Genomic DNA, 25,259 nt, shown 5'->3' on the forward strand with positions numbered 1-25,259 from the left:
AGCAACTCAGTGACTGAGAAACATGTTACGGAGTACTGTATGTGGGCTGGTTCACTGGAAGGATGACTTGTTTGGAACAAGACCAATCTACAGGCTACATGTCTGTATGAAACTGAGCCAAAATACACACACACACAGCACTCCAGTGACCTCCACCACCCTGAACATGATAAGCCAGGACACGCTCCAGTTCTAACTGTGTGTGTTTATCTATATAACTGAAAGAATGAAAGCGTGAGGGAATACACACACACACACACACGAGCCATTGAGTTTTAGGATCCGTGCGTGTGTGTGTGTGTGTGTGTGTGTGTGTGTGTGTGTGTGTGTGTGTGTGTGAGTGAGAGAGCACATGGTTAACTTACAGTTTTTGTTATAATAAGCAGGAGGAAAGCCCCTGTAGATAAACTGGCCACAGTGGAGTACAAACCAGCTGAGCTGCAGTGTGTGGACAAACAGAGCTACTATAAACTCTACTGCCTTACTTAAAGTCACAACCAAGGGGCTCGCCCTAAAGAAATTATAACAAATATGTTTTTTTGTTAACTGCAATACCAGTGTGATACCAGACCTATGTGCAGAATTCTTAAATCTTAAATCCCCTCAACGTTTTACAAACCACAACTTTCCTCTTTTGGTTCACCCCGATGTCCCTGGTACTGTAAATTGTTTTTAGCTAGAGCTAGCATGCAAAAGTATAGCGATTTACACATTTGCATAACAAGAAAAAGAAATATCTCCGGTTCAACCTCAGGAGGAGACACAAATCACTTTGGGAGCCTGCATCAGGAAGGCATGCAAAACTACCCACTGTGGTGACCCCTTGTGAATAAGGCAATAGCCAAAAGCAGCTTGGCAGAAAAAAGTCTATCCTACCTGCACAGCACCAGATAGAAGACTATAACTATACATGTGCAACATCAAGACTGTGGGGCGGGATTCTCATTTGCACTGGAAAGTTTATTTTAAAATGTGAGCATGGGCACAGAGAAGAGATGCTGTGGACAGCCACGGACAAAGGAAAGAGAGAGTATGAGAGATCCATCCCATCGTCCCTGTCCTACTTTCCCTTACAGCTCTCCTTCTCTCTCTCTCCCATTTCTGGTCTTCTGGGAAAGATCAGTGAAAAAAAGAAAAAAGAAAAAAAAAATAGTTTGTCAGCAAAGTTCAGGCTATACTGTACATCCAGTGCTGTTTCCTCCTAATTCAAAGCTTCCCCTCTGGAACGCTGACAGTAGAGGAGGAGCAGAAATCCATTTTACACTGCAGGGAAAAATTCATAGTGCTTGGATCCATAAACAAGTAAGAATGCAAATAGTGCACACATCCACTATAAAAATTTTATTTTTGGGAGGGAAAAATTCCTTTACATGACAAAGAATGCCAGATGACTTCTGTCATTTGACGGGTGAATGAGTGGTTTCAACTGCCTACCTCTAAATAGGGGCGTTGCACAATCAAAAAGACAGGTAACCACATGCAGATGCTGGTAGAAAAGGTCACCAGAGCTTTGTTGATATTAGCCTACATCTCGATCTTTGCAGGTGAAACACACTGCAAGTCAAAGCACCCTGAATATCATTAAAAAAAAAAAAAATCAACAATCTGTTTTATTTCTGGTCATGCTTTCATTTGTTACATCACTGCCAGGCAACACAACAATAAATAGAAAGGGACATGAGGTGATGCCTGCACTTCAGAGAATAAGTCAAGCTCTGCTGTTTTTTGGATTGTGCTGCCTTGACTGTTCTGGTCAGTTTTAACACACAAACAATAAAACTGTGTAGTGGTTTCAATCACTCTTTGTCACGAGGCAGCTTCCCCCCACTGATGCCCATTGTAGAAGTCTGCTCAACCTTTTGCGTGTAGACACGTGTACAAGTGGCACAGACCGTTTGTCAATGCTGCACAAACAATGCATCTTCAGTATGCAGAGAAGACAATGACTAAATAGCAGACTGACATATCATTGTGTACTGGTGACAGCACTGGTAACCGCAGGACAGCAGGACTTGTTTACTGCAGAGGAGGAATTTACCAATCTTCTTGACTTCAATTGCTCACTGTGTGCATGTGTTTCTGTGGAGAACCGCAGTGCCTTGTGCATTACCTTCCTGTCATACCGAACAATGGGTTGTTTTACAAAAACCACACTCCTGCCTCCTTGGATCTGGGTGGAGAGACAGAAACGGAGCGGAGGTAAAAATGTCTGTGATGGAGACATTACGGGTGGAGAGATCATCTGTCATACATTTCAGTGTGTATATGTGCATGTACTTTGCACTTAGCTCTGTGTGTGTGTGTGTGTGTGTGTGTGTGTGTGTGTGTGTGTGTGTGTGTGTGTTCGTTCTCCTGGCATGATTGAGCGGGCCCCTTGGCCGTGCCAAGGCTGCGGTATTCTCCAGCCAGCAGCAGAGGCAGAGGAGCACAGATACTTCATTATGGCCTCATTCATCACCCCTGGGACAGCTTGGCAATGCTCTCAGTTCCCCTCCTTCTCCTCCTCCTTCTCCTCCTGCCTCCCTCTAACCTCACCTCTCTACTTGCAGCTGTACAGGTCCCTCGCTCAGCATCTCCTATACATCTTTCACCTCACCTCCCTCTCTTAGCACACACTCCCTCTGTGCTTCTCCTCCTTCTTTCCCCTGGCCTGGCACTACTTTCTCTTATTGTTGCTTCGCTCCAGTGTTTCCCCTCTCTCGCTTTACTTACCTTTGTTTAACCTTCACTCAATACCCTCTTACAAGTTTTTAATTAACTCTCTCTAATCCTCTGTGTCCCTCTGTCTTAAACCTTCCTCCCATGCATTCATTAACTGCCTTTCTGGATTTGTCTCCTTTTCCCCCTCAAATCAGGTCATTTTTCATTCTTCTTACTCCTCCTCCTATAACGACTCTGCGTTGTTGTTTGCTGAATTAGCCAAGTGTAGAAGCTACTACATTTTCACCTTCTCTCAGTGATCACAGTTTGACAGTAGAAATATCTGGAGAACCACTGATGTATAATGCTGTGTGTATAAGTAAACAGTCTGGCGCTTTGCAAAAAAAAACACAATTTGCTTCTTTTTTTCCAAGAGAAGAAGGAAGAAGATTGATGCAATGATATGTGCCTCAAGCACAGAGCATTGGGAGCCTATTAGCCTTGCTTACCATATGGACTGAAAGCACAGGGAATCAAACAACTGTGGCTCTCAAAAATAAATTAAATAAGAAATAAACAAAAAGACTCCTAGCAGCACATATGAATGTGGTCTACAATCCAGACAGCAGGACGTTTCTGTGCCACTGCTATATAAGGTTGACAGGTTGTTGTTATGTTACCACGGAAATGCAAAACGATGAAAATGACGTGGTCATTATACTTAAGCTCCATCAATTACACTTTTTTTTTTTCACCAATACTGATCAAACCCATCAATCAATTGTTAGGAAACCTACGCAAACAAACACAATAAGACTCTAAAAGTCAGCACTCTGAAGCAACAGTCAGATTTTTAATTTGGCTGTGACTCTTCAAATCAAGCCTTCACTTATCCATGGAGCAACATGTGCTCTGCTTGTGGTTAACTGATGAGAGAAGCTCAAATCTGAGGTTGAGTGAGCGTTACCGCTCGAGCCTTTCCTGCTAAAGAATGTGGACTTGTAAGTAACCTGTATGTGACGTAGATCCAGTGTTGTGGGAATTGACGGACTCTTATACTGACAGCCACTGTGTAATGAAAGCCAACAGGGTTACAATACAGTAAGTTACTACAATCACAAATAAAGTATTTAGATGTGCTTCAGTTATCTACATGTGAAAAAGTTTACAAAGTTCGCGAGTATATTAATTGTTGTAGATAACATCTGAATCTAGTTCTGACAACTGGCAAAATTATGATTAATGAGCAGCCCTAAAACTAGAGATGCACCGATCAATCAGCCAGGGACTGGAATCAGCCGATTTCCAACATTTTTGGCCAAGACCAGCGACTGGCTGGTTAGCCTCACACGTGTCTGATTATAGGCCAGTCCATTTTATGCATGCAAAACACATGCACGACAGCAAGTCTATCATTTTGCTAACTATTCAACCTTAGGTTCCTACCCTTTTTGGCTAACGCTAAATTTAAGTGCTTTAAAATTGAACTGGGGACAAATAATTGAGTAAAGAAACCTCCCAATCATGTCATTACAGTCACAGTGATTCTGCACAGAACTGCTGAACAGATTGATTAGCTACAATTTGTCATCCAGCTACTAGATATTTTTCTGCCCTGCACTAGTATTCATACATTTACCTTTATACACTGATTTAATAAACAAGGTATGCACAAACTAGGAAGGCTCAGACGTGGTTGTCGGCAAATTTTATTTTATATTATTAAATTTGGAAAAGAGAGAGAGAGGTTCCATTCTCTCTAGCGAGTGCTGAGGGCCAATAGACTATGGAGCTCAGTGAAACAAGAATGCCATAGGTATCAATCTCCCCATTCAGGTATCAATCTCCCTATTCGGGTTGTAGAAACGAAGCAAACAGCCATAGTATCCAAAGAGTTAAGCTACTGGTCAGTGTAGGCAGCAGTTAGGCTTTAAAGTTTTTTCAACCCCCCCCAAAAAAAAAAAAGATAAAAATACACATACAGCACAGAATCTACCAGAATCTACTGATTGGCTCTCACACAACTTTTCCTAACCCCAATAATGTGAGTATACATTGCATTTTTTGTGTGTGGGTGTGTTTAGACTATAAGAGTGGGGCGCCTACCTGCTATCCCATATGGTTGGCATTCAGCCTAATTAAAGCATTTGTTGGCCCACAAACTGGGTGTATTACCAGAAGTGCTCCTCTAAGTCCTGTATTTATGGCAACTTGGCATTAAAATAGACAAGGATAAAAGGAGACTGGAGAAAACTCTGATTTCTGTGCATGTTGCCATAGAGACGGGAGAAAAGTTCCCAGGCAACACAGCAGCTAACCAGCAATGCCAACTTACATGCTCACATTATGACTGTAAATCGTTCCACTGCGTTTTAACATGTGATTTCACTGTTAATCATCTTTTAGTTGACTTTGAGTCATGAAGATGCATTTTAATGAGGCATATCACACCAAAAAATCATTTTGAACCAAATAGCCAAAATAATGACGCTTTGTTGAAAGATTAACAGATTTACCCTTACCCAACTCACTTTTGCCACCTATGACACTGATCATACTGACACTTATATAGCCTACAGTAGACTCCTCAACAGTGTTTTCCACTCTCTAAAGAGACATATAAGTGCTGCCCACACCAGAGGGGAAAACAATTCATGACTCTCCATTGACTTTGCATAGCGTGAAAGTGCTTCCTTGTCAGTTCTGTCTGCCAACAAAAAAATAAAAATAAATAGAAAACATAAAAAACCCTGATAACTGTCCAAAAGCTGCAGTTCAGTAAGATGGATTACCAACAGGGTATAGAATCCAGGAGTAAGATTTTATAAAGTGTAAAACTGAGCCTTTTATAGGCCAAGTGGATAACAGTGCAATAAGACATGAGGTATCAGCAGGAGGAATGGAAAAACTGTGGGATCCTGACCATATAACATCCTGTCTATAAAAAGATGTACATAGCTTCTGGGTCTGAAAAGTAAACGCAGTGTGTAAATGGCTTAAACCTGCATTCGCTCAAATGGAGCAACTCCAAACAATGCAAAAGAGAAGTCTGGTTGGACAAAAATCTATGACAAGACTCTTGGCTCTCTCGATCGGTGACTTCAATAAACATTTTCCTGAGGAGTTTATGGTCTCAGTCATTGGTTTGAAGTCTCTGAATACACCATGATGTTCATTTTTTTAATTGTAGTCCAGCTTTAGCATCAAAGATAAGGACAAAACAGGGTATGCTTTAGCATGGGGCTAACTTGTGATTGACAAGTTGCTGCTGTATAAGATTAAATTACATTTTCATTCTGAAATTAGGACCGAACCCAGTAGAAACATTTACAATATCACATGTGAAATGAAATGTGGTACTGGTGAATTGTTATACCCCTAACATATATGTTAAGCTAAAGCTTTTCTACAGCTAATGAGCTGATGAACTAACTAAAGTAAGCAAGCTAGTGTAGCTTTGTTAGCTTGCTAACACATAGGCCTATTTGTTAGCTTGCTAACATAGCTAATGATTTTCTAACAACTTAGACATATGGTGTAAAAAGAAAAATCTTTGACATGACAAAAATCTAAGGTCTTTAGCCAACCCAGTGCCTTCATTATATTTGGAATTGGGCAGAAATGCTTTTTATTCAACTCTCAATTTCATATAGGCATATTTGTTTTTGCCTACCAGTGGCCATGAGTTTCAGAGTACACCCCATGTTTGGGACTAGGTAAGGGTGACCCAAACAGAAGACATATGACAGTAGAAACGTAATACATCATCATGAGCCTGCTGGTTGAGGTCAATATGGAGAAGCCGTCCTCAAACTTCCCAGGTGGGAATTGCTTACAGTAAATAGTGAAACTGAATGCACTGGGAAAAACAGAAAAACTGCTATGAACACAGCTGTAATAAGGAGCTATGATTCAGTTCATTATTATTCTCCATCAAAACTTTAATGAACTGTAAGAGAGCCAGCACTTCCTCAGCCTGCTGTGAAACCAGAAATAGCTCTGTTTAGTGTGGCACATGGAGCAGATGGATCAAAAACAAAGAATTTCCACTGCCAAATTTTCCACCATGAAACTACTTCCAGAGACAGAGGTGGTGTGTTGTAGTTTGTTGTGTTGTGACAGGGCACTTTATTCCTTATATGATAAGAATACAGAGCGTCAACAAGAGTCAAAAATCAAACGAGTTTGCCCTTACTACTGCAACTGGGCTGTGTATGTGTCACTTTCCCCTATTAAATCCTGCAGGAGATCTAAAGCTAATGCACATCCCACAAAAGCCCAATCCATCACTTCTCTTTTAATGAACACTCAACAGAACTGGAAGAGGTCCTCAGCCACTTTCAAACCATGCCAAGAGATGGTGAACGATGATGTGTAAAAAACAAACATCTGGAGCATCTTTGATCACTGACGAGTCTACATAGGAGAGCAAAGGAAGGAGGCAAAAACGGATAAAGAGAGTCAAGTGTTAACATATTTCTCCCTTTCTGTGTCTTATTGAGGACAGAAATTAATAAAGTGTGACGCAAAGATCTCCAAAAATAAGCAAAAACAAATTTCCTCCCTTGTCAGCAGAAATTTTCTGAGAGATAAAGTTCAACTAGAGTATGCTATGTGTCTCCATTCCTCACTCAAGTTATCTTGCACCTCACAGCAACCTCTTATGCTGCAAAACACTGCTGCTATAAGACCACATTTTTTAGTCTGGGCTGTGTTTACCAAAAATGTCTTCTGCCGCGAGCCTTCAACAAAGCTCTATTGTTCCATCCAGGTCTCAGCATGACAATGACTTGATTTCCATGAGATTTTTATGGTAACTGACTTATTCTCTGTAACCTAATCAAGGCTTTAGGCGTACATTTTGTTTTTTACAAAAAAAAAAAACAGTGGGTGAAAGTATGGAGCATTATTAAAGATAGGTGGTTTGGCTGCCACATGACAAGCGGGTCACAATCCTTGTATAGATCCACTACACAGAGAATACAGGCACACACACACTATCACTGTCTGCTCAATTTACTAATCTTTTACAGTTTCATGGATTGTGTCGTGTTTTTCCCCCTTCTCCCTTAGTTGACTACCTCTATCCATTTATGCCCGTGAGACTCTATATCTGTCTCCTTGCCTGTCCATCTCTCTCACTCACAACACTCCTCCCCCTAATCTCTCCTATCGCACTCTTGTGAAGTAGGGGTGGAGGCAGACTCTTGTGTTTTGATTGACGGGTCCTGAGTGCAGACATCTCCCTGTGGTCAACCTTATCAGTGGCTGAGCTTGGCAGAGCATAGTGGCAGCAAGCCTGTTCAGGACGCACTCTTTGTCTCCAGAGCTTTGTGTACACACATGCGTGTGCATATTCAAACACATCCAAGACCAGGCCAGTGTGATAAAAAGTCTAAGTACACAGAGAATTCTAATTGCAATCAGTTGTTTAATTAGGCTACTGCAGATATAATTTTTAAATTAAAATGACCCCATTTACTCTCTTCCCTTCATCCCCCTGCAAGGAGTGGTAAATGTGACATGACCCAGTTACCCAATTTCTCTGCCGTTTCATTCAACTACCATCATACTGGCTCTAATTTAGCCAAACTGAGAGCGAGCATCTGGCTATGTCTCCTATGTGTCTGATGTAGTCCAGTACTGGACGGAGATAAAGTACTGCACATGAGGAAACTCTGTTTCTTCTAGGTACAAAGTCGCCTTGTATCTCGTGCCTTTTCATCTGCTATTAAATTATATTCTTCGTCCAGCTGTTTGAGGCGCATAGAGCCTGACAAGTACAAGCACATTTTTGCTGCGCTGGCAGCAGGATGGGAATGTTTATCATTTCATTTTTGCACAAATTATAGTGAATGTTTGTGCAAAAAGAGTCATGGAGAAGAAGAAGAAGATGAAAAATATGAGTTCTGGCAGCCTCACTCTTCATGTATTGACATCAGCATTTCAGAATTTTGATCTTTCACCTGCCACAAAGTCACACAGCTACTAGTTAGAACAGCACAGATATTCACAGCGCCTAGAGGACGAATCCTACAGGATTTTGTGATGTGTTGGAGGATGAACTATGACAGCTACACTTTCCATGTACTGAACATGGCAAAAATTATACCTGCTACACAGTATCATTGTTATTTTGACCACACAAACATGGCTGCGGATTCTTGATCTTATTTATTAACATGCATCTCGTTTCACGGCTGTGACGGTGCTACATCGCCAGGAGAAGACGGACATGTGAGGAATGATGTGGGAGGTGAAATTTCACAGCTAAAATCCAAAGTGTTAAAAAGGTGGGCCTTCAAAATAATGCAACCAAAATTCCATCATTTATAAATTTGATGTTGTGATTAGTAAAAATGATGTTTTCTCTAGTGCTATTACATTTAGAGTGTATAGATGTGTTTACGTATTCAGACTATAAAACATAATTAGGAGTTAGATCAATGCAAGTAAGATCAATGTAACTCTAAGTTGATACACCACTGCGAGCCAACTCCCTGATATTGATTGGTTCATGGTGCACAAATGCAGGCAGCAGGACCGGCAGCAGGAGGAAGGATGGGGGATGTGGGTGTGGGGACCGCTCACTCATCAAATCAATTGCCACACTCACCGCCTGAGGAGCATCTAAAGATCTGCTTTCAGAATTTAATCCATTTATCCCCCTGTTTTGCATGCCCCTCCGATCATCCCTGACCCCTTACATTAGTCTTCCTTCCAGTTTAGTGAGTTAAGCAGATTCTACTCTTCCACTGCAGAGAAACCTTGTAGTGAGGGATGGTTTTGTCTTGAGGTCCAGAAACAAGTGGTAATAGGATGACAGGAGAGGAACTGTCAATAAATCCATTTTAATTCTCCTGATGATATGATTTTGCTCAATATTTTTTAAATAGGTCTAGTCTCTGTGGACCGTTGCTCACAGGCCAGGTGAAGATACTGTCGGCTCCCTGGAGCACAGGAAGTTGCTTTTTATCCAAGCCCCTCTTTCTCTTCCCCTTCATTCCCCCCTCCATGTTAGTCTTTTACCAGCCTCTCACACGAAGGTGCCATCAACAGAGCTGGCAGCACGTCTGTGTGGAATGCACTTTGGCAATTTACGGACACACTCACACGGTCAATAAAGGCTGGTGAGCCGACCCCGGATCTTGCACATGTAAACTGTTCTTAAACTTGTCACATCTGACTCGATTTGAGTCAGAGCACAGCCCAGAGGAGCGCTCAGCGTTGTGTGGTAGAATATCATAGCACTGACATATATAGGCATCTACTGACGCAGTCAAACACAGACACTGGCACATGCATATCTAAAGATAAGGAGCCACACACACATACATACAGGCTTTGGAGACAATGGTGTGGATGCTGCTTGGACCTAGGAGCCTAATTTAGGTGTCCAGGTTAAAAATAAAACAGGGTAGGCATGTCGCACAGCTGTGAGATGCTGGGAGCTTTGTGTGCTGTCAGCCAATCTAAATCACAACAGCTGAGATGACAAGGTGCTGATTCTCAACTGCCTTTCCTTCTTCTCCATTCTGTCGTTCACTTTTGATTCCTCCATTCCTCTAATTCAATCCATCCCACCACCTTTAACCATTTTTACTCTTTCTCCCCTGACACACATGTTTTTCCCCCTTGTTTAAAGATGAAGCAACCCACTTCTGACAGCTTCACTGGCAGCCCAACAAAGCAGCACTCGAGGGAACGGAAAAGACAAGACTGAAGTGACGTTTTTAACTCAGCCGTCATTACTCTGTGATAATGTACTGCTAAGAAAAAGAGAACGTACATCACAGAGATGCAAATGCACACCAACTTGCTGGCAGAGTCACTTAACGTTACGCATGCTTTTGGAAGCACAGACATGTGCAGATGTAAACCTACAGAAGCACATCACAGACTGGCCAGATAGTTGTGGTATGCGCACACACTCCTAAAAATTAAAACATTCCTTCAAATCTATATTGTTAAGACAAGCCTTAAGAAAACTAATCAATCATCAAGGGGGTTGGCTATTCAAAAAAAAAAAAAGGGGGAGGTGTCAAAAATGCCCAATTTACACCACCCAGGGGAAAAATCTTGACACCATGCCAAAGACAACTCGTCTCCGCAAATCAGCTCAAGGAAAAAGGATGACAATGTTTAAAAGTTACTCACCGCTTCCTGCCCTCCCCCCTGGCTGTGCTGGGAATGAGGTGGAAGGGGGGAAGAAACACACTAACCGACAGACAATCTCAGGAGGGGGCAAAGAGAGCCGCAGCAGGGCAGAAGCCTGAAGCAAACACTTTCAGCGGCACTTCTTAATTGAAAAAATCTGTTTTCATTGCTCTGTGATCAGTGAGTATGTGGGGGAGGGAGGGAGAGAGAGAGAGAGGGAGAGAGGGAGAGAGAGAGAGAGAGAGGATCGCCTTGAGCTGGGGTGATGAGGAGATGAGCTTGCAGATGGTCAGCAGGGTGAGGGCAGTATGTGTGTGAGTAAAGCAAAAGAGGAAGTGACAGAACGAGAGTTTTTCAACAGACGGATGCAATCAGGGCTGACCACCAAGCTGGTTGCTGAGAGGGCAAACAGTCCACAACATTAACCCCACCCACGGCCTGACAGCAGCAGTCAGCGTTTTTCCTAAGCTCATTCCCCACTTACACTTAACCCATAAATGCTCTGGCAGTTTTCTTTTGCTGACATCATGCGATAATGGGATGTAGAGTTGATGCATGAGGATTCAGACGACCAAGCAGGATTTCAAACTTTAGACTAAAACTTTGGTGCAAACAAAAGCAACATTCCTGGTTGGAGTATGCACATTCTGTTATTTTTCAGAGAGTTAGAAAGTACAAGTGAAGATTAAAGTCAGTTGAGAGTTGATGGATGAGCAAAGTGACACAACGTGTGGGTAAGAGTTAACATGTTATTGGTAGTTCTTATTTTCATAGAAGAACACATTCCAGAATAAAAACAAAAATAATAAGTAATCAACCATTTTTATTTAATGCTTGACATGGAGTTCTGCAGCAGTTTTGATTTCATCCCTAAATGTCTATGACTTTTCACCACATATGGTTTGAAAAAAAAAAGCCATCCATCCATCCATCATCTGCTGCTTATCTTGGTCTGGGTCATGAGGGCCAACAGTCTAAGCAGCTCAGACCTCCCTCTCTCTATCTCCTCCAGTGACACACCAATGTGCTCCCAAATCAGCTGAGAGGTGTAATCTCTCCCGTATGTCCTGGATTTACCCCAGGGCCTGCTCATGGCTGGAACACTGGAACACCTCACCAATGAAGCTCCCAGGTGGCATCCTAGTCAGATACCTCAACAACATCAGTTGGCTAAACTAGCATGTGGAAGAGTAGCTGCTCTACTCCGAGCCTCTCCTAAACGACCGAGCTCCTCACCCTTCAGAGGAAACTCATTTCCACTGCTTGCAATCTCACTCTGTCACCACCCGGAGCTTGTGTTCACAGGTGAGGGCAGGAACTTAGATTGACCAGTAACTCAACAGTGTCACTTTCACACTTGAGTCCCCTGCTGCAAAGAGATGTGTCATAGACAAGTTGCACTCATCGGTGCAGACCGACTCAGACTGATTGCAACCTGCTGGTGATCTGTCTGCATTTGCAAAGTAGTGACAGTTATTTGCAAATGTTCGCCAATCTGTTTGGCGTGATTGCAGACAGTCTGAGTAGGACCCCAACTGCTCTGAGATAGATTGTGTCCCACCAGACAAGCTGTACAAATCGACTTGTGATCAAAAGGGGTCACCGCAGCTTCTTGCAATCTGTCTCAGACAAAAGACAAAAAAAAATTCTCTGCAATCACCAGACTTCCCCCCCCCTGTCACTGGAAGGTATGACTGCACGATTACGGTAAATATTTAGTAACGACAGGAGAAAGTTGGCTTAGACTGGAACACGTAGAAATGTCTAGCTGAGCTCTGTTTCAATGCATCGTACCACACCTCCCAGTACCTCTACAGCACCGGCGTTAACAAATTATACACAGTTTAAACTAAAGTATACAACTGTCAGATTTCCCTTTTACCTCATTTTTATGTTGGAAAATTTTTTGGCCAATAGCAGTGACAAATGTTAAAGTATTCTTTTAGTTAAGAGCGCTTTTTTATGCCAACATTGGGTTTATGGGATTATTTATGGGATTATTGTATGAATTCGATGAAAGATTGGTCTTCTTGAACTAACAGGCGACAAATTTGACTCCAGCTAACTGGAAAATGTTCCGAATTTATGTGGCAGCACATGAATGTATGAAGCCTGTGTGTTCTGTCTTTTCCACACAGCAGCTTAATATTTTGACCCTGAAGATGTGGATATTACACTTTAAGGATGCAGCATGAATGAGCACCAGTGTTCAACTGTATTAAATTTTAATGCCAATTAGATGGTCGCAGCTGTACAAGGACTGATCTTTAAGTTTATAGTAAGTAGAGTATTAATGTAGTAGTCCCTGTTCAGCAGTTAATCAGTCTGCTCTGCCTCCTCTATATCCACAGGGGCAGCAGTCTATGGAAACATCTGCTAGAGCACTTTCAAAAAAAGCCCTCTGCTGTCAAAGTTGCACTAATGTTCATTCAGTGAGCAACGGATAACTTAAATCAGCCCGAGCTGACTGCGTCCTTGTAATGGGTCTCGGGATGCCGATTCCTAAACCAACCAAAGCCCAAAATGGCTGACTCTTAAGGGAGGTAACCCCCATTCCTCCCTGCCAGTCATATGTCAAATAAATACAGGAAGAGAAACGGTGCAGTGAGAGTGAGCACAGGAAAGCAGGATCTCTCTGCACCGGTGTGAGCTTGAGGTTTCTGGCACACTCAGCAACTGTGATGTGGGCAGGATGTCATCACTTCTTCAGTGGCGCTCACACTGTGCACCTACTGTTCTCAGGAGTGTGGAACTGCTAGATTCACAGCTGTAAATCTAGAGGGATTTCAGGAGAACAAGCAGGACCGCAGCCAAGAGAGGAGGCTCCTGTCCGCACCTGACAACAAAGGCTTGTTCTGTGTCCTGAGTACATGCACAGGTTTTCTCCTTACATTTACACATCAAACACAGACAGAAACACGGATTAAACATGACAGCCCCCCCAAAAAAGACGGTCATACAGGAACAATTATGATAATAAGATTACAGTCACCAGCTTTAAAAACACACAATTTCTGGCAACATCTGCATAGATTAAAGCAGTTCTAGGCAACAAATCACCACATCTTATGTTTTCTTTCTGGCTACTATGGAAACTGATCTGCTGCAGTCCACATCACTCAAATCTGGTGCAAAAGCCTCCCATCATGCTCAAAATATTCTGAGAATCCGCCTGCTGTGCCAGGCACAATTGGTCCCATTTGTGCAGAAGAAAATAGCAGCAACAAGCAGGAAAAGGGCATCCCCTGACTACACTGCAAGAGCTCTGCTGAGACAAAAGAAAGCCCTCACACCTCACTTTCCTAACGACCGACCTAATGCTTTTAAAAAATTAGACCATTTGTCATGGTTGAAAAGAAGCTGTGGGTGAAGAGAGCCTGAGGTGAGTCCAGGAAAATGTAGAGAAAAAAAATCTCCTCTTCCCTCCATCTACACACAGTGAGGATAAGTCATCGACTCATCCCCCTCTTCCCTTCAGGAACAAATGAAGTTATCAATCAACCCCACAGTCCCACAGAGACAAGGAAATGAGGGCCAGAGACATGAAGAGAGCAAAGCTGAGGTGGCCAAAAACACTGCAAAATAAAAGTTGATTGTTTTAAGAAGCAAGCCTGCAGCATTGTAGCAGAGAGCTGTACTAAACGCTCATTATGTACAGATCAATTATGTGTGTGATTTGCAGTTATTCATATTCCAGCGTTCTCTCAATACACAGTAAGTTATTGCTATAAAAGATTTTTTGTTTTATCAATTTAAAACGATCTATATATGAAACAGTTCTCATCTATACAACATATTTTTTTAAAAAGGAGGATATCAGAAAGTAAAAAATAAATAAATATGGAAATATTAGTTTTACAAGGAAATAAAACAAAACAAAAATCCAAAAACAACTGATTCTTAATCTTACGTAAGGATGTATAGTATATACAGTAATTCTACGGTGCTGTAAATGAGACTTTTTTTCTTTTATTTTTTGATGTCTAAGATACAGACACATGCCTTGCACACAAGATAAATGGGCAAGGCACATCTGCTAATAGAACAAAGTAATTGCAGACTCCATCTATCCATCCATCGCCTATCCCAGCTGCCATGGGTTGACAGGCCCTGGACATGTTACCAATGTGCTGCCGGGTTAAAAGAGAGAATTTAGAGTCATTAACTAACCTAAATCCTAACCATATCTTTGGAGTATGGGAGGAAGCTGGAGTACCCACTGAGAACCTGTGTAGATGTAACATGCTGTTTTCTTGAGCCCTAATTGTAGAATCTAGAAACAAATTTCTCTGAAAACTTGAACGCTGCTCCGAACAAATGCAGAGGAAGAAAAAAAGTAAAACTAAAAGAAAGTACAATACAATCAGTTGACACGCTCAGCTTTCTGAATCAGTTTGATCAAGACCCCTTCATCTAGCTTGCAATGATAGGAAAACATACAATCTGACTGATCAAACAGTGTCTGCAAAACAGAGTAATCAGACTAGAAAAGTAAGTGGACACTTTAGATTATTCCTTTACAATAAATCTGAATCATTCTATAGAATAGAGCCATTTTATTATATCAATATTTTAAATAACATGCCTTATTTAGGAATTTCATGAAACACTGCTTTCATTTACTTGCCAAATCATTTAAATCTGAGAAGACACTAAAAACTTTATTTATAGGGAGGACCACCAATGCGAGTTTCTCTTTTGACCTCATCTCCTTAATTTGATCATTTGATTCCAAGTAGCTCTTGGAGCTGCTGTTAGCACAGACGTTTACAGACATAGACACATTTTGAGTTAATAATGCAAAATCCTTGGAAACTCCAAAAAGCTGCACCCACTCCACTAGTTTAATGCAGTGTACCCATTTCAGCAGTCAAGTAGTTTTCATGCTAAAATCAGATTGATCAGCATTAAAATGACTGAACAACGAGAACAGAATCTCAGCCATCTCGCGAAATGCTCAGGTGCAAGACGATTTCCTGATACAAAGTTTCACGTTTCAACGAGTGAAGCCTTAGAGAGTGTGAGCTGTGATCCAGACACTTTTCAAGGCCACGCTTATCGCGTGCAGCCACAAAAAGCCCTGGAATTTGCCTTGTGACCTGGTATGTCCACACAGCTCAGCAGTGAACTCATCTCATGATGTCTAGTTGTCAGCTCATTCTGCTCTTTAGCTCGACTGCTTCTTCCTCTCACACAGTGTGCCTGGTGATGAGGGGAGTGGTGAGACCAAAGACCACTAACTGACAATTAGGCAAAAACTATATGGATGGAAAAGATGGAGTGGGCCCGTACAGAGAGAGAAGATGATAATGACCGAAATAGCCGTGCCTTTGTTTTAAGGAGAATACAAACTTGAGTGATGAGGAGAGAAGAAAATAAATGGACTGTGCTGCTGGGAGAGCAGTCAAGAGAGTGAAATGGAGAGAGAGAGGGAGAGAGGGGGATGAGAAAGAGGAGTTAGCACCCTTTCTTTTCTTCTTTCTGGCCTGGCAGTCAGCCTTTTGGCAGAATGTTTGGTATCCATTGCATATGGGTAACCCTGCAGAGAAAGAAAGACACACACGCACACACACACAAATACAGGGAGCAAAGTCAAAGCATCACCGCAAACTTTGAGGGGATTTTCGAGGCAGGGTGCTTTCCCCCCCCCCCCCATTCTTTAACTCTGAGGCTAACCGAGAAGCCAAGATTGGCCCTTATTAGACAGAATAATTTTCACAGCTGTTTCCGATCTGTTTGTGCTTCACGTGGACTGGGAACATGAGGAGGAGAGAGGAATGGAAAAGCGAGGAAATAAAAGGGAAGGAAGGGAGTGAGAAAGGAAAGAGAGAAGCACCGGCGAGAGATGCTGTCTTATTCTGCGATAATAAGTCAGCAGCCATCACCTCGTGCAAACAGTCTTCTAGGAATTGACAATGTCCTTGCTGAGCTCTTGAGAGCCTGCTACTTAGACTGATGCTTGGATTTCACAACATCCAGCTGTTTTACTTGCACAAGTAAAGCCCATGAAAATTCCTGCTTACGACGCACATGCACTCTGAAACACATTCTTATGGGAATGAGCTCAAGGACATCAAGGCATTAAGTTCACAGGGGGCCTCGTTTCCTCCGTGTCTTCTTCTCTTTCTTTTCATCTTTTAATTTGTTCATCTTATTCCATCAATGGATATCAGAAATCTCTTGGGAATAGTGGACGCACAGATATTTATTCACAGCAAATTCAGTAAAATGGAATTCTGTAGTCTCCTCAGTTAGTTGACTGAATATTAACTATTCAGTCAATCAGTCAATTTGTAGCCGGGTACACACAAGGTAATAGCATGTTCGTAGTATTTGATAGAGCTGTCAGCCAAACTAACAGGAAACAGCACATTACCCCAAAAAGCAAAAATCAGCTGTCAGTGCAGTGGCAAAGGCTAGCTACACTGAACTGGATGAAATAATTTTCAGAAGTTAAAGAGATTTATTAAAACACATTCAAATTTTAATTGGTTTATATAGCAATTTAAGAAATGTATCAGGATGCAAAAGAACGTTTCCCAGTTATTTCCCTCATTTAAAGGGAAATGAAGGAAGTGATGTAGCTAAATGCCAGTTGAGCTACGCTCTTAAAATACGAGTTCTTTTCGCTTCTGGGGGTCATTCCTCTGGTACAGCACATTTTCCAGCACACAAGGAAACTGCTCTGTAACTGAAAATTTTGGACAATCCAAAGCAAAAGCACCACTGCAGTGATGAGCAGAGAAATGACTTTAATTTAAAGATGTGTAACTCTCAGGATGCATGCTATGCTTCTAGCAGAATTTGATCCTGTTTCAGCTTCTACTGCATCCGATCTAATTAAAAAACACACATATATATATACAATTAGCAAACTGCAGTGTGCAGCAGAGGTTCATTCATTGATCATTATTTCAGATTTATTTAAATGATCTTCCAGATGTTTCAAACACCATTTTTCCGATGTTTGCCTGAAATTACACATTTGGTCTCATACTAGCTTTCAAATGCAGCCTCCAAACTTTAAGAAAACCCAACCCTTTCCCAAAAATGTTTATTTAATACATCTCATTACGCAAATATTTCCCATGAATGTACAAGAAAGGACATATAAAGGGTTGATTTCATTGTTAATAGCTTGTTTTGTATTAAGTTTTTTAGAAGTGTGACAAGACTTTCAACTTTGGATCTTTTCAAGTTGCGTGACCAAGCAGATGAGTCTTCTAAGAGAATATTTACAAACAGATCAAATATGCTGAAGTGGACTGAGGAGGTGAAGCTAGTTACAGAAAGTATCATCTGTTAAATGTTTAATGATTTGTTTGGTGAATCAGTTTCCAGTCAGGGTTATGACAGCATCCGCCATGCACGGCAGGGGAACTCAAGGGAGGTCCTGAGGAAATTAAACTAACTGTGAAAAATTTCCTTTAAACTTACCATAACTACAGATTTTACATACAAAAGTTTACAGTCATCATGAACATAAATGTCAAAGTAATTTTAGACTTTTAAGAATGTCTTTGGTTCTTTTTTCAGGGCGGAATGATTAAGCAAGATACATATTTAATGTATTAATACATAGTTCTAATCCACAAAAATACACTTAAGGACATATACACATATGGAAGGGTATGTATATGTATATATTGGGATGTTCAGGAACAATTTTGTTAAATGTCCTTTAGCAAGGTGCACTAGAGGTGACTGGATGCTTTTAGTAGTCATCAACAAGTTTTTGGCATTATTCTGGAGTTCATCTAAACTGGTTAGTTTCCTTTGAACTGAGCCCATAAATTTTTAATACGGTTGAGATTGAAAATTTAGAAAAGCATTCCAAAAGCTTAAGCCTGCTTTATCAATTCCAAAACCAGTTTTGTGTATGTGGGACCACTCTCCTGTAGGAACATCCAGTTGGAGAATTTGTAGGTAGTCCTCCTTCATTATTCCATCCAGCAAAACAACCCCAGCCCCAGCTCTGGGGCAGAACAGCCGCAGCATGATGCTACCACCACCATGCTTGACAGTCCATACACTATTCTTAGGTTAGAAAGCCTTACTCCTCTAAACATACCTCTTGTCACTGTTGCTAGCGCAATCTTATCATTGTCCGACCATAAAGCTTTTTTCTAAAGGCAATTTGCTCGTCTATGTGGGAAGCTGCAAATTTTAGTCAAGCTTTAAGACGTCAATTTTTAAGTAGGGGCTTCTGCCTTGGCCAACACCCCATACAATACCCTAGTCCATAGCGATGTAAAACTCACTTCATTGTGGACAACCATGCTGGTGTTCCAGCACTTCATGGATGACGTGAGTCCTGGTGGCTCCTGTTTTTTTCTGAATATATTAAAACAGTTTTCTCTCATCTGAGGGTGACAGCTTGAGTCTTCTTCCAGAAATTGGGAGAAACATCGAAATAACTTGTACTCGTGTATCATTGTTTTATGATCTTGGAATATGTAATTGTTTAGAAATGGATCGAAGAGAACTTTACAGCATACGAACCTAAAATTCTTCTTTTTAGAGCAAAAGGAAAGTCAGAGGAACACAGTGACGATCAGACTGATCAAAACAATGAGTGCTCTCATTTTAATGCTGCAAAAAGAAACTACCAGCTGTAGTCAATCATGATCACTAACAATAAGTTAATAGGCCTCATGGTTCATATTAAAGAACCTTATAGAACAACATATTAAAAGAGCAAGTCTCTGTATATACTTAAGACTGTATGTATACTTTTTACCATGTGTGGATCAGAGAAAGGCCAAAATAAATTTAAGCTTGTGCACCCAATTCTTCTTTTTAAAGTCATTAAGGATGTATGCTGTATAATCATTGTGTGTTTGTGTTTCCATTTGTCATGGTGATGCACACGCAAGTAGTCACCACTTACTGGATAATGTCAGAGTGATGTAGGCACCAAACTTTCAACCGAACCACAAATTTTAAAACAGATTCTCTACAAGACAGTTGTGCTTGTGTCATCTGTGCACAGCGTGTTCATCTGCACAGCTGTGGTTCTGTGTGGGAGAGATGATGCCTTTGTTTATCACCACAGCCACAACTGTGGCCGAAAGCCGCATGCCATGCAAATCCTAAAAATGAGCCCTCTCTCACTTTAGACCTCAGAGGGGTAAAATATTGGGTGGAAACCTCTCAATAACCAGATCCAAGCATAACACTGCAAAGTTAAACCTCTCACCATACACACAACATGTGCCTTGCGCTCCAGTATCATTAAAAAGCCATCTCCATGCTCTGTCTCTCCTGCACCCAAACAAATGCAATCAGAAATTGAGAACAGGGTGGAGGAGCAAAAACATTTCCACAAGATGGAGGCGCTCCCTTTGTGGGGACTGTGGCTTCACAATATGGGACTTCTGGAGTGCTTCCAAAAGAGGCGCGTGGCCCTCTGCTCTGACAACAGCTGAGGCCCTGAGCCCCGCCACGCACAAGGACGTACACACACACACACACACACACACACACACACACACACAGTCTCTAGAGATCAGCTCCGTGTGACACACTGACACAATCAATCAGTTGATATCGCTTCTATTGACAGTCCCCAGAAGACTCCTTCTGTTGATCTTCCGTTGATGTGTCACACTTGCTTTTGTCTCTCTATCCTACTTCACTCGTCCGTTTCCTTGTTCCTTCTTTCAGCCTCAAGTCTGACCTTTAAGTCCATATCCATTTTCTTTCTGCGCTTTCATCCCGTACTCCTGTCTCTGTCCCCATCACCACCATCATTCTTTTCATTTCTATCGCCATTTGAAGAAAATACCACAAATAACCAGACACCTCTCACCCCCTCCCCACAAGAATTCAGTGATCCTAGCCCCTAAATGAATCAGACAACACAAAATGATTCCTTCCTTTTGGGGGATAAATCAAGGGATGGGGAGGGGCATCATTGCACAAAAGCTCATGCATATTTCATATCTACTATGATACACTTTCTGGTCCATGCATAATGTAGTCACAGTTTAAGGATGAGTGCTGCAAGGTGGGGGGTTTAAGACAGGGAAATGAAATGGAAAATAAGACAGCAGCGGCAAATGGTCGATCACTCCCTAATTGTAGCAAAGCAGACAAAAACCTCAACATTCCCACTTAAAGTCTGCCTCCAAGCCATTTGTCAGAACAAAGATTAATTTGAAGCTTTTCTAAATGCAAGTGTGTGTCACATTTCCATTTTTTTTCCTTTTAGGAATGAATATGTTTCACGTGAACAACACTTCAATGCTGAATTATCTCAAAAAACCTCTTGCTTGGATTATAATAAAGCCCATCAAGACAGTCATGCTATTGCTCAGGCTATTTTAATATCTCTACTGTATTGAGTTATAGATCACAAATAATAAAATAAGATGCTAATCACTTCAGCTTGCATGATCGTGTGACTTCTCGTGATTCTTGCTTGTTGAATTCATCATTTCGCTCTAGTGCAAGAAAAATTGTTTTAGAGCTGACACTGTTTTTGTAACTAACAGGATGTAATGTGTTGTAATAAAATGAAATCCTTTGAGGGGGGGGAGGTAAGAAGCACAATGTCAAATTCCCCAAGCAGTAACTGAAGCACGTTTTCGGCTGATGCAGCTCCAGTCAGCCATGTGTCATATCAGCATCTGTGTGAGGAAGCTAAGCTACTGGTCCCATCAGTGAACATCCTCTATTCTGACACTTAGTAAGAAGACTGAGAAAAAAGGGTCAACAACTTCACTGTGACAAAGGAAATCCCTCCTCATTAATGGATTTAACATAAAGCTGTTAAAGTGCCTAATTCCTGTACTTTATGAGTGGATGTACATTTAGACAGGAAATGCATTCAAAGTAAAGACGGTCTTAAGATAGTCTTAAACGCAGATGGAGACAGGACAATAAGCTTCATGGTAACGGCCTGTTTAACGAGGCCTGGTGTTGGTTTTCCTCTGTTTTATAGCCTTACTTTTCCTGCTTTTCCTCAATGAATTCTGCCTCATTTGCCGTTTTCATATTTCCCCGACCTTCTCCATCCTCTCTTTCTTACTCTGTCTGGGATTGTCGATGGTTGAGGGAGTCATTTTAGAAAACCTCTTCTTTCCCCTCTCTAAAGTCTCATTTTTCAACCCAGATGCACAACGCATCGAGAAATACTGGAGATGCGTTTCCATCTGCCACATGGGATGTTCGCAGTCCAATTTTCATCAAACAGATGTCATATATCAACCTCTCTCTGAGGACGCTACACTAAAACAGCAAGCAAGGAAGGAACCAGAGAGAGAGAGAAAAACAAAACAAGGAACAAAGGAATGATCGGGAAAGCCTTTTAGAAGCAGCAGGCAGCAGAATATCAGACCCCACATGCTACAATGCATGCACACAGACAATCCCACTGAACAATGGTGAGGATGTGGTTACCACAGCATTGTGCATTAAACATTCACAAGATCTTTGACTCTACTTTTCCTCTCCTTCATTTCTTCTACCATCAAGATTTTCTCTCCTAAACAATAAAGGAAGTAATTGGTGGTGAACTCGCTTTTCCATTGAGACTTCCCATTGTGCCTTTGCTTTCAGGCTAAAATGCACCATAAAGGTTGTCAGATGGGCTCATTATGATTCTTTGGTGCTGTGCAGAAGTCATCAGTCATAAAGAAAAGACGGGAGGTAGCTGGCAGTATGGCTAGATGGTGATTAGATAAATTGGTAGATTAATGGGCAGATAAATGACCCCGATACATCTGGTGTTAACATAAACTAGTGCCAATTATAGTAACTCACTAATTAGACGAAACCCATGAAATCTGGTTGTAAATGTTTTCTAAAAATGCTGATGAAACATTATTAAAATAAGATTGATGTGCAGTCTGAAATACATCTGTAAGTACAGTATATTTAAAGTCATTTTACAATGCAGCCTGCTAAACATAAGTTATAAATAGAGAAAAACAAAAAACAAAAAAAACAGTCCATCACAGTGCTTTGAGAGAAGTCGTGAATTGCCAACATTATAGTCACATAAAAACTGTTTTGCACGTCTGCTGTTTAGGATAATCACTATCTTAAGGCTTGATTATATTTCCATGTCATGCCGCAGGTCAGCTACAGTCGGCTCGAGTTCAAGTGATGTAAACTTCATCATCAGGCAGTGAGAGCATACGTTTGTGTGTCTCCCTGTTTTTTGGGACCACGCAGACTGATTGTGGAAAATTTTACTTCACAGCTCACCAACGACGCATTGCACGCCAAGTGCTGGATGTCAACCAGACATCAAAGAAGTAAAGCAAAAACGCCAAGTTGACTATTGGGTCTCCAGCTGTCCATATCAATAACAGAGTATAACCATAGTTTCAATTAGGGGTATTAGCATGCTATGCTAACATTTGATAATTGACACTACTAAAGCACAACTGAGGTAGACATTTTAATCATAAAACTAGGTTTTCAAAAACGTACAAAGTTCAGCTAATTCTTTAAGCTACGTTGTCTGTGGACCCTATGCATGTCTTCATAGTTCTGTGGCAAACCCATTCAAGAGTTTTAAAAATATTTTAAACTAAACCAAACTAGTGGACAAGCCTGATCAACAGATCAAATAACACCCCATTTCCTTTGAGCCTTGCCACTTTGATTATTTCAAAAGTCTTCCCCATCACACAAAATTAATATAATTACAGCAGCATTAAATAAAAAACTCAATTTTCTCCCTGTATGTGTAAAATCTAACATAATGTACAAGAGTAGATTGTGCTCTGGTTTTCCACTAGACTAAATGTAATGAATGTATGCAAATACGGTCCGGACACATTAACTGTAAACTAACAAAACAGATGATTAATGGATGGGTGAGTGGATCTTATGGTTTACACCACATGACCAATCTTCCTCTTGCTACTCAGATGTACCAACCAACTGTTACAATCACCATTTGAGCACCACTCCTTTGGGTGACGGGTCCAGCAGCATCTGATGTCCTCAAACCCCCCTAACTCTAACACATCTTTTAACATTTAATTTTAAAATAGCGAAGAACTAAACACTCAACTATGTAATTACACTAGATGTCTTTCTGAAGGTACTGTAACGAAATTTAAAGTAGTGCTTAAGTGCTTAAGTTATCTTGTTAACACCATGTGCCAACACAATGCAAAGCAACTACCTAGACTTCACTCCCACAGAGGCCAATTGTCTGGTTAGTAGTGTTACACCCTCACTACGTACAGTGCTGGACTCTGTAGCTCCTCTTGGAGGGAAAATAAAAAATAAAAAAAAATTGAGAGGTGACTGTCTGGTGACTCCTTGGTACCAATCACAAATGGCATGCATTAAAGCAGATAACATGAGAGTATGGAAGGAAATGGTATTGCACTCATTTAGAAGATCTTCATTTGGCCTGTTGCTCTATGTCAAAGCCCTCTGTAAAACTAAGCCATCTTTAAGATGTAGCAAATTTCATTTTTTGTGTAAATATGAAGTCAGTAGCCCCTGTTGATGTAAACATGGAGTTCCACAGGGTTTTGAGCTGGTACCAATATATTTTTACATTATGCATCCTTCCATATTATTAGAAAACATCCAAACATTTTAATTGATGTGCTGATGATACCCAGTGTTAATGATCTATTAAGTCAGATGACACAAAACATTTAGATACAGACAGGCAAAAAAAAGTCATTATATTTCACCCTAAAAATCTCTGAAATATGGTGTCTAACCAGAAGTCTAAATCCTTCTCACATGGAAAGTCTTGATTATTTAGGCCCCATCAAATCTTATAGACCTCACAGTATAGTATTATCCTCAAAGAGCCTGTCACTCTCTGACTCCAGGCTGGCTTGAGGCTGTTAGTTGTAAATCTAATATTTGGATGAAAATGTTTTCAGATTTTAGAACCTGAATAATGTTCTTGATAAGGCCCATGTCTCAAATGTAGCATAAATTACATACTGTGAAAATTACTAAGTACTGACATAAAAGACATCAGTTATGCATAGTCATTATGAGAAATAGATTGTGTCCTTGAAAACAGCATCTATTCAATCTAAAGTTAAAAAGCAAAACGTGGCTTGGCCTAATCTGTCACCTAAAGCTAATTCAAGTCTGAACTCATTTATTTCAAATGCACATCAGAATCTCAACTGACTTGACAACTAGTTAGGGGAACTGTCTGTCAATATATAACAATAACTATAATTTCTGCTTTCCCTCTCCCCCTCCCAAGGTTTCCCTCCGTCCTTCCTTTTATCCTTCCCGTTCTCCCTGCCTGTCTGCTGGTGTCCTATCTGTGTCCAGGCTTTTCTGTTCATGGTTCAGGGCTTCTGTCTGACTAAGATGATTCCCTTGTGGCGCCATGAAGCGAGACAGAGAGGGGAGGGGAAAAAAAATCTCATTAAAAAAGGGATCATCTGCTGTCAGCTACCAGCCCGGCCCCAGCCAGCCTCGGACACAGAAAAAATACAAATGGCCAGAAAGACCCA

General features: G+C 41.1%; 1 protein-coding gene across 2 annotated transcripts in view; it reads right to left on the bottom strand.

The window, feature by feature from the left end:
* The window catches only part of prickle2b (prickle homolog 2b), an 86,600-nt gene that overhangs the window by 36,996 nt on the left and 24,345 nt on the right, over positions 1 to 25,259 (bottom strand). The window contains exon 1 of one of the 2 annotated variants that reach the window (XM_026168630.1): positions 10,798 to 11,222. The exons of the other annotated variant lie outside the window; for it this stretch is intronic. The gene's annotated coding sequence lies outside the window, so the exon portion shown is untranslated. Of the gene's footprint in view, positions 1 to 10,797; positions 11,223 to 25,259 lie in introns of those variants that run through there. 2 annotated transcript variants of the gene reach the window in all.

This window comes from Astatotilapia calliptera, chromosome 5, assembly GCF_900246225.1.
Source record: "Astatotilapia calliptera chromosome 5, fAstCal1.2, whole genome shotgun sequence".
NCBI classification, from domain to species: Eukaryota; Metazoa; Chordata; class Actinopteri; order Cichliformes; family Cichlidae; genus Astatotilapia; species Astatotilapia calliptera.